This window comes from Stylophora pistillata, chromosome 4 (assembly GCF_964205215.1).
Source record: "Stylophora pistillata chromosome 4, jaStyPist1.2, whole genome shotgun sequence".
Taxonomy (NCBI): Eukaryota; Metazoa; Cnidaria; class Anthozoa; order Scleractinia; family Pocilloporidae; genus Stylophora; species Stylophora pistillata.
Genome location: NC_142522.1, coordinates 9,813,632 through 9,821,232, shown reverse-complemented (window position 1 = coordinate 9,821,232; position 7,601 = coordinate 9,813,632). Strand labels below are relative to the sequence as shown.

The window sequence follows — 7,601 nt, the reverse complement described above, 5'->3', positions numbered from 1 at the left end:
AAGCGATACTCAAGTGAACGGAAGTGTTGGGAGGACGAAAACGAGACAAAGCTGGAAGTCTGGGTATGAGATTCCAATTGAGACGGCCATTTTAAATCGTTTTGACTCCGTTCCTAGCTTTGGGAGGTTGTAGCGGTAGCTAACTCAAAGAAAAACAGAAACATTAAAGCTTATAATGTTCACTTTATCTCAATGGCCAGGAGTACTGACTTTTGTTTCAAAACAACGTATGTGAGTATGTTTTTGCGCTTCAGATGGATCATATGTTGCTTTCAATGTTTTGTACATGGTTCATCACCCTTTGGAAAATTAGTTTCCCACGAAACCCCCCTACCCCTCAGAATTTACTGCCCTTGAACCCCCCTCCCCCTCAGAACTTCCAATGATCTTCCGTGGGGGGTATGGATATTTTCTGGAACCACACAATTGGTTTTGTTTCGGGGAGTTTTTGACTGGAGGAACTTGTAAAGCGCTGTGTGGTTTTATTTGGGCAGGTGATAATTTGATCTAAAAGCCTGTACATAACATCTAAATGACATTTAGCCCTTTAACCTCTAAGAATGATTGGCTTTTAATTTCCCCTTACAGTATCACCTTTCCCCAGTAAAGGTCATGAGAAGAAGAAAAATGATCACTAATTGAGAAGCTCTTGACTGTCAAACAAATTCTATCTGATAGCAACAGGGGAAATGTGTATAGAACAGTTGGTAGAATATTATGAATATCAATGTAAGGGTTTAAATGGTTAAGCCCCTGTAAATACGACTATATAATTATGTGCAACAAAGTGGTTCAGTTTTCTCATCATCTCATCTATTTCTCATCTTAGATTTTGTGTTAACTAGCTCCTGTGAGAGGCTGGCCCTTCCCCATGTATTGAAAGAAAGTCTATTAGTTGTTGTCTTGTTTAGTATGGTTTGTGACAAGTTCATACATGTAGTTCAGCTGGTTGATGGTGAGAATAGTGTTTCCCCTATCTGAAACTGCCCTTTAGGTCTGACTGAAAAACTCCCCAAGTTTCTTTATTGTGTCTAACAAACAATTGCTTGCCTCATTCTAATTGAAGCTAATTGTTTTTGTTTCAGGGAGCAGAGTACATAAGAAATGTGCACAGCTTATTGTGATTTCTATTTGTGTTACTAGTAGGTGAGGAAAAAGCATGATATTTTAGACTGCTGTAAATAATGCTCTCTCTGCTTACAACACAATGGTTAAGTCAATTGTCATCTTAGATTTTCTCTTAATTTGTGCCTTTGAGAGGCTAGCCATGAAGTTTACAAGTTGTTGCATTACTTGGTATGGTTCATGATGAGTTCATAGTTCAGCTGATTGATGGTGACGATAAACTTCGCCCTTATCTGAAACCACCTTAGTGGTATTACTGAAAAAGTCAGAATTCCTTTCTCTGACAGTGTCTAACAATGAGTTACTTGTCTTACATGTAGGTACGTTGTCAAGACCCAACCAAGTAGACTTTTCTGAGGTGAGGAGTGTGTGGTGAACTAGGTGGCAATGTTTTGTGTTGTCGAGTTTGGTGCAAGTGATGACCTCCAGAATAAGGACATAAGAAAGTCACCCAGTGACTTGATTAGAAAATCTGGTTTTACCTGATGCACTTCTTGTAACTTGTATCCAGTTTTCAAATTGTTTTGTACATCTTATGATCTTGAAACTTGAAATCTCTTTAATTTGTGGCTTCAATTGTACCCTCTTTTTTAACCAGTCATTTTTCTTTCTTGTTTTAACTATTATTTTATATCTGCTTTCATGGAAGATTAGAATACTAGCAGGAGAGGTTCAGTGACCAGAACATAAAGAGGCTGAGCCACTTAAGTGGTAATATAAGTGTAAATTTTATTACAGATTCCTAGTTCATGACTGGCATGCATAAAAATTTGACTCAAAAAAAAAATACTGATTCTGTGAGTTACTTGTGTTAGCATAATGTATGGTTTATTATAGAATTTTGCTTCCCAATTATGGATGTGGCCAATAATGCATTATTTATTTGCTACTCTTGAACATAACTGATGATAAATATCACCAAAATAACTGAGGCCACTTTGTAGACTGAGACTGTTTCAGACATGTTCTATAGGCGTGCAGGTGAAAATAAACCAATTGATGGAAGCTTTGACAAGAACAGATTAGAGTTCTTGGGTTTGACGATAGATCTTACTTTTGTTACTCTTCCCTAGTTTTATCCTTTCAAATGGTCTTGTTTGAGTATTATAATACAGTCTTCCTGTAGGCATTAGATCTGCTTGCACCAAAAGTGATTTAAATGGAAACTTAAGACATTTTTATTCAGGAAGGCATTTTGTTAGTACAATTAGTTTATATTTAGATTTTCATTTAGTTTCTTTTTCTGCAAATTACTTTTCTTCTCCTCAATTGTAATTGTACAGTTTTCTTCTTTGATTTCATAGTGATTGTAAATGGTTCTTATTTAATTTGTATTTATTGTAATGTTTGTAATGTGCATTTGATTATAGTCTTAAAGAAAATGTGCAATATAAATATTGAATATTATTATAATGGTTTATACATATTAAGTTTGTGATGCCTTTCTATATACTGAAGTGATAGTATGGGGGTGAATAACGAGAAATAAAAATTTAGGAGACTTCAGCAGTTGTCTCTCATAGCATAGAGCTCTATTGTAAAGTTGGCTTTACAAAGTTTAAAAAAAAAATGTGAAATTATTTTCAATTGTTTTTCTTGGTCCAACAAGTTACTTAGCTTGAATTTGTTGTGGAAATATTGAAAAAGATGGAAAATTAATTTTTTGAGAAATTTATTAAGTAAATGATTATTTTTGCACCATTGTCAACCAATGCTTGATTGTTAACATTGGAAAACAACATTGGAAAAGGTTGTGGATCAATGGTGTTTATGTTAGTCAGAAAGATTGTACCTCATGTTTAAAACCACAGTTGAAAGCCAGTGATGACTATGTATATTCAGTCATAATCCACTGATGTTTACTTCTGAAGACTACTTTGATACTGAGGCTTTCATCTAATAAAATCAAAGTTCCTAACTCTGTTAACATTACCAAAATCTTACTCCCCGGCTCATAATCTTCTTTAACTTCTCTCCTAGGTGTCTTCTAAAAAACCATGGACACAAAAGCTGTGTAACTTGAATGTCTTCCAATTAGACTTTGGATGTGATTTCTACTTACTTGGTATATTGAAATATTCGCAGATATGATGAAATGTTCCAAAAAGTCTTTGTATGGTTTACTACTTGTGTATTGTTGACAGTAGTGTACAGTCCTGTCTGTATTACAACTGTTCTGATTTTCCATTGTCCCAACTTTTACATCTGTTGTCAAAAGGACAAGAAAGTAAGAGCTTCCAGCATACTGGGATCATTAGTGATACAGTTCAAGCAGGCACTAATTCCAGAACCAGAATTTATTTTTCATTAGCTTCAACATTTACCACTTGACATTGCAAGTGGAATAAAAATCTACAAACCTTGAAAGAATGGCACAGATACAAAAATTTTCTAAATTACACAGTTCTTAGAATTACTGTTTTTAAAATATATACCATTGTATTGATAAATGCATTACACTCAAGACAGTGAGAAATGTTACATCAAAAAAGATACATTTACCTGAACAATAAAGATCTCTGTTTGAGTTACTTTCAGTCTAAAGTAATTAATTTTATTACCAGCATTACCATTTATAACAGAAAAATAATTCTTTTGATCATGAAACTTAATTGACACACCAATGCTATGGGGTGTCAAAGTCTGATCAAAGATTCTCAACAAAAGTCTGTGGTTGGCTATTGAAAAGTCCAAATTTGAAGTGATGTGGCTTTTGGCTGGTTATTAAATAGCACCACCTGTAAATAAAGTCCTGAAAAATATTAAATATGCACCCCAATGATACTCTTTGGCTGAAAATATTAGAAACATAACCCAGATGTTGTTGTGGTGATCAATAGCGATTTAACAAGTATGTTAATGTTACTTACTGTACCATGTTCTGTTACCATTTTTTTCCTTTTTGGTTTTTGTTATGTGCAGGTTCATTTGTTTTTGTTTTTGCTTTGTTTAGCATTTTGTATCTTTTTTGTTTGGTTGTTTCTTCTTTTACTTTTTTTGGTTTTTATTAATATGAAGTGTAAAACTTTAATACAAAAGATCCTAATAGGAGAAAATTGATACTGAGCGCGTCTCTTTAAAAAGGATTGGAATAAAAGCAGCATGATATCATACAGGGCAATGTCTGCTGTTTAAAACAACATTGCCATCAGCAAGTTAGAGTGCGACTCTTTGACTTGTCTTTTAAAGTTGAGAATATGATAATTCTAAAGGTTTGTCTGTAACTTTACTTTGTTGTTGAAATGTTATCCACTGTGACTTTGAGCATTCATGAAAATTAATCACTTCATTTTCTGTGTCTTTCACCATACTGGGATACAAGAGGCCTCTGTGCAAAAGTTATATGTTGCAGTTTCATGAGCCCTGGTTATTACTATGACCTGCTTGTTATGTTTCCCTTGCACATACTGCAGCAGACTAGGTTAGATTATTTACTAAATAATAATAATAATATATATCGATTTCAATAGCGCATTTCCATGTAAATGCTCTAATGCACTTTACAACACTGTGCAGGGGACTTTTCCAGACCGCCGGCGGCAGTTTACAATTAATTAAAAGAGAAATTTTATACAGATGCCTCCTCCCCCCATTCCCAGTAAACAGGCCAGACCACATCACAGTAATCTCGTGATGTGAGTTCTTTAACGTCCCCTGCCGAAATTAACCAATTGATAGGTGCAGGAGATGTCCTTTCTGAGAAGATGAAGCAATGTGAGTGAAGTGTCTTGCTGAAGGACCCAACGTCAAGCCCCAGCCATGACTTAGCCAGGCCATCTGGCCCTGAGTCCAGCGTACTGACCACTGGACTACTCGTGCCTCACCCTACTACTGTAATATTTCTGTACAATTTTTTTTCCTTGGTAGCCAATAGATCAAAATGCATCAGGCTAGCTAGCTAGTTGCTTACTGATTTGCTGTTACAAGGTTGCTGCATAATTTTCCCTCGTTGTACAGTTCGTAGATCCCATGGCCAGTTGCAAATATCGTTGGCCACGTCATACCTGTTACAAGCAGCAAGAGCTTCTACAAAGTCTCCCATTGAGGGCACTTTTGAAAAGGTGCACAGAGTAGCAATGAGACTAACTGTTGGACTTCTTCCTGCTTTGTAGTCAATTTCTATCAGGTCCAAGTCTTGCTCTGAAACTTTCAAGACTTGCACAACGGAACGCCAGTTTTTTTTTTGTTGGTGTCTCTAGGGGATCCAGCATCCTCTGCACATAGTGCAACAGTATTTGATTGTCATGGTTGCACAGCTGTGGCATTTCAGAGACTTTACAATCTAAGAGTTCAATGGAAAACAGTCTTAATAAGAGTACTAGTAATTGAGCTAGTGTGGTTGTAACATAAAATTTCCTATTTTGTAGTACTAGTAGAATGTATTATTAAGAATACAATCTTTGCTGGGAAGGAAACTTAATCTTGGTAGTCTTGGAACACTACAGGGTATGAGTTTACTTGATGATGATTTATTTAACTCAGCTCGGTTTTACAAGATATACACGTTAAATTTACATAGCAACTAAACACAGTACAGCAAAGGAATAAGGAGAAAAAATTTAGCAATAGAGTAGGTAGCTAGTTAGGATCATCCAAATAGCAAAGGCTAATCTAGTGGATGACCCTAATTATAAGATATAGTTAATTACCAAGGGCAAAATGAAGAATAATTTTTTTTTATTTTAATAAAAAGTATTACTTCATGCACTAAAGTAGATAATTAAAAAGAGTAACTATTAAGCATAGAGTTCTTCAGGGTTTTGCAAAATATTCTAAGAGAATTTGAATTAATAATACTTGTAGGTAAGGAATTCCAAAGGCGAGGACCCGTGAATTTTAGGGACCCGGTAGGCCATATTGAGTAGTATTAACAGAGGCTACATAAAGATTTCTGTTACATGATTGCCTCATTGAGTAGGAATGAACAGAAGATCTAAATTTGAAATATTTATTGAAACAAGAGGGTAACAGTCTATGTGACAACTTATAAACAAAAGAGAGGATCTGTAATTCAATAACATCATTGAGCTTAAGAAGATTGAGGGATTTAAACAGAGGCTCAGAATGGGATTTTTGTTCAGAGAAAGATATTATTCTGATTGTTTTTTTTTTTTGGATAATAAATAATTGTGTTAGAAATGAGGGAAAGGTTAAACCCCAGACATGGATGCCATAAGTGAGGAATGGATAGATAAGGGAGTAATAAAGCATGACAAGACTATCTTTGTTGACAAAGTGTCTCACTTTAGACAAGATACCTACAGTTTTGGATAGTTTCAAACAAAGCTCATTAATATGACTTTCCATGTTAAGTTAGAATCAAATGTTATGCCTAGGTACTTAGTGGATTCAACTTGTTTAACAAGTACATCATCAATTTTGATTCTTAATGACTGATTAGGTTTAAGTTTACTGGAATGAAAAAGAATATAGTTAGTTTTAGAAATACTAAGTGCTAATCAATTACATTTCATCCATTCAGCAACAGATTTAAGTTAATGATCTGGGGTTGTTTCAAGGTGACTAAGGTTTTTGCTAGAGAAATAAATGTTAGTATCATCAGCAAATAGATGAAATGTTAGTAAGCTGGAAGTATTGGGCAAATCGTCTACATATAATAAGAAAAAAAGGGGTCCTAAAATCGATCCTTGTGGGACACTTTCATTTTACCAACCATTCAAGAGGCTATAGTTGTGCATTTCTCATCACACCAAGCCACAATCTGTGACAAAATTGTTGACAAATTGATCTTTTTAACCCCTTATTACATTACTTCAATTTTGTCTCTTTTAATTGTCCCTGTTAAGTCAACCTATTTGTCCCTCCTCCCCCCTCCAACAAAAAAAAAAAAACAATGTAGTGTTATTTAATGAACTTTTAGCTAAAATTGAATGGGGGAGGGGGGGGCTGTTAATGACTTAAGAGTGCGGTAGAAACTGTTATTCTTCACATAAATAGAGCCCTTTTTACATGATATGTCAATCAGTTTTGATGCTGAGTGAAAGAGGAGGAGAGTGCCTGTGAGAGAAGAAATACAACATCATGATGGCAAACTCAACATGTGATCTATGCATTTACAGAGTAAACAAGGCAGTTAACTTTGTCTAACAAAAGTGGGATGTTCACCTCACCTGTTGGAATCAAATCAGTTTTTGGCTGCAGGTCTTGTCCAAGCCTACCAGTGAGACACTCCTCATGGTCATCGGCCTCTAGTGCATCTGAGAGTGAAAAAAACAAATAACCACTTAAATATCCTTGACACCCAGAAGTGATTAACATGTAACTTCTAATATAAATAGAGTCCAGCACAGTAATGAGAAAATACAAACTTAACAGGTAGAGGTTGTTACCTCAATCTAACAGCAAATTCTCTGAACTAAACTACAGGGAAATTCTGTGGAAGCTTGAGGGAAGAATCAACTATCAGATCCTGGGAGTTTAGGGGTTTCAGGATCAGTATTTTCTATTGCTACTTT

At 35.2% G+C, this 7,601-nt stretch overlaps 1 long non-coding RNA gene, 1 other non-coding gene and 2 pseudogenes across 5 annotated transcripts in view; 3 read left to right on the top strand and 1 right to left on the bottom strand.

The window, feature by feature from the left end:
• Positions 1 to 55: 55 nt before the first annotated feature.
• On the top strand, positions 56 to 3,656 carry LOC148732378 (uncharacterized). 3 transcript variants are annotated; one of them, XR_016000491.1, is made up of 5 exons: positions 56 to 231; positions 1,086 to 1,146; positions 1,446 to 1,483; positions 1,775 to 1,836; positions 3,106 to 3,656. It is a non-coding gene; the product is annotated as an uncharacterized LOC148732378 (long non-coding RNA). The 3 variants fall into 3 exon arrangements; XR_016000490.1 differs by having other exon boundaries at positions 1,780 to 3,656; XR_016000489.1 differs by having other exon boundaries at positions 1,775 to 3,656.
• LOC148732380 (small nucleolar RNA snR60/Z15/Z230/Z193/J17) lies at positions 1,297 to 1,370 on the top strand. Its single transcript, XR_016000896.1, has one exon. It is a non-coding gene; the product is annotated as a small nucleolar RNA snR60/Z15/Z230/Z193/J17 (small nucleolar RNA).
• Positions 1,988 to 2,060, top strand: LOC148732379 (small nucleolar RNA SNORD24; annotated as a pseudogene).
• The window catches only part of LOC148732377 (uncharacterized), a 6,669-nt pseudogene continuing 2,475 nt past the window's right edge, over positions 3,408 to 7,601 (bottom strand). The window contains exons 3-4 of the transcript XR_016000488.1: positions 7,257 to 7,343; positions 3,408 to 5,407 (exon numbers count right to left, since the gene is read on the bottom strand). The product of XR_016000488.1 is annotated as an uncharacterized LOC148732377 (transcript). The remainder of the gene's footprint in view (positions 5,408 to 7,256; positions 7,344 to 7,601) is intronic.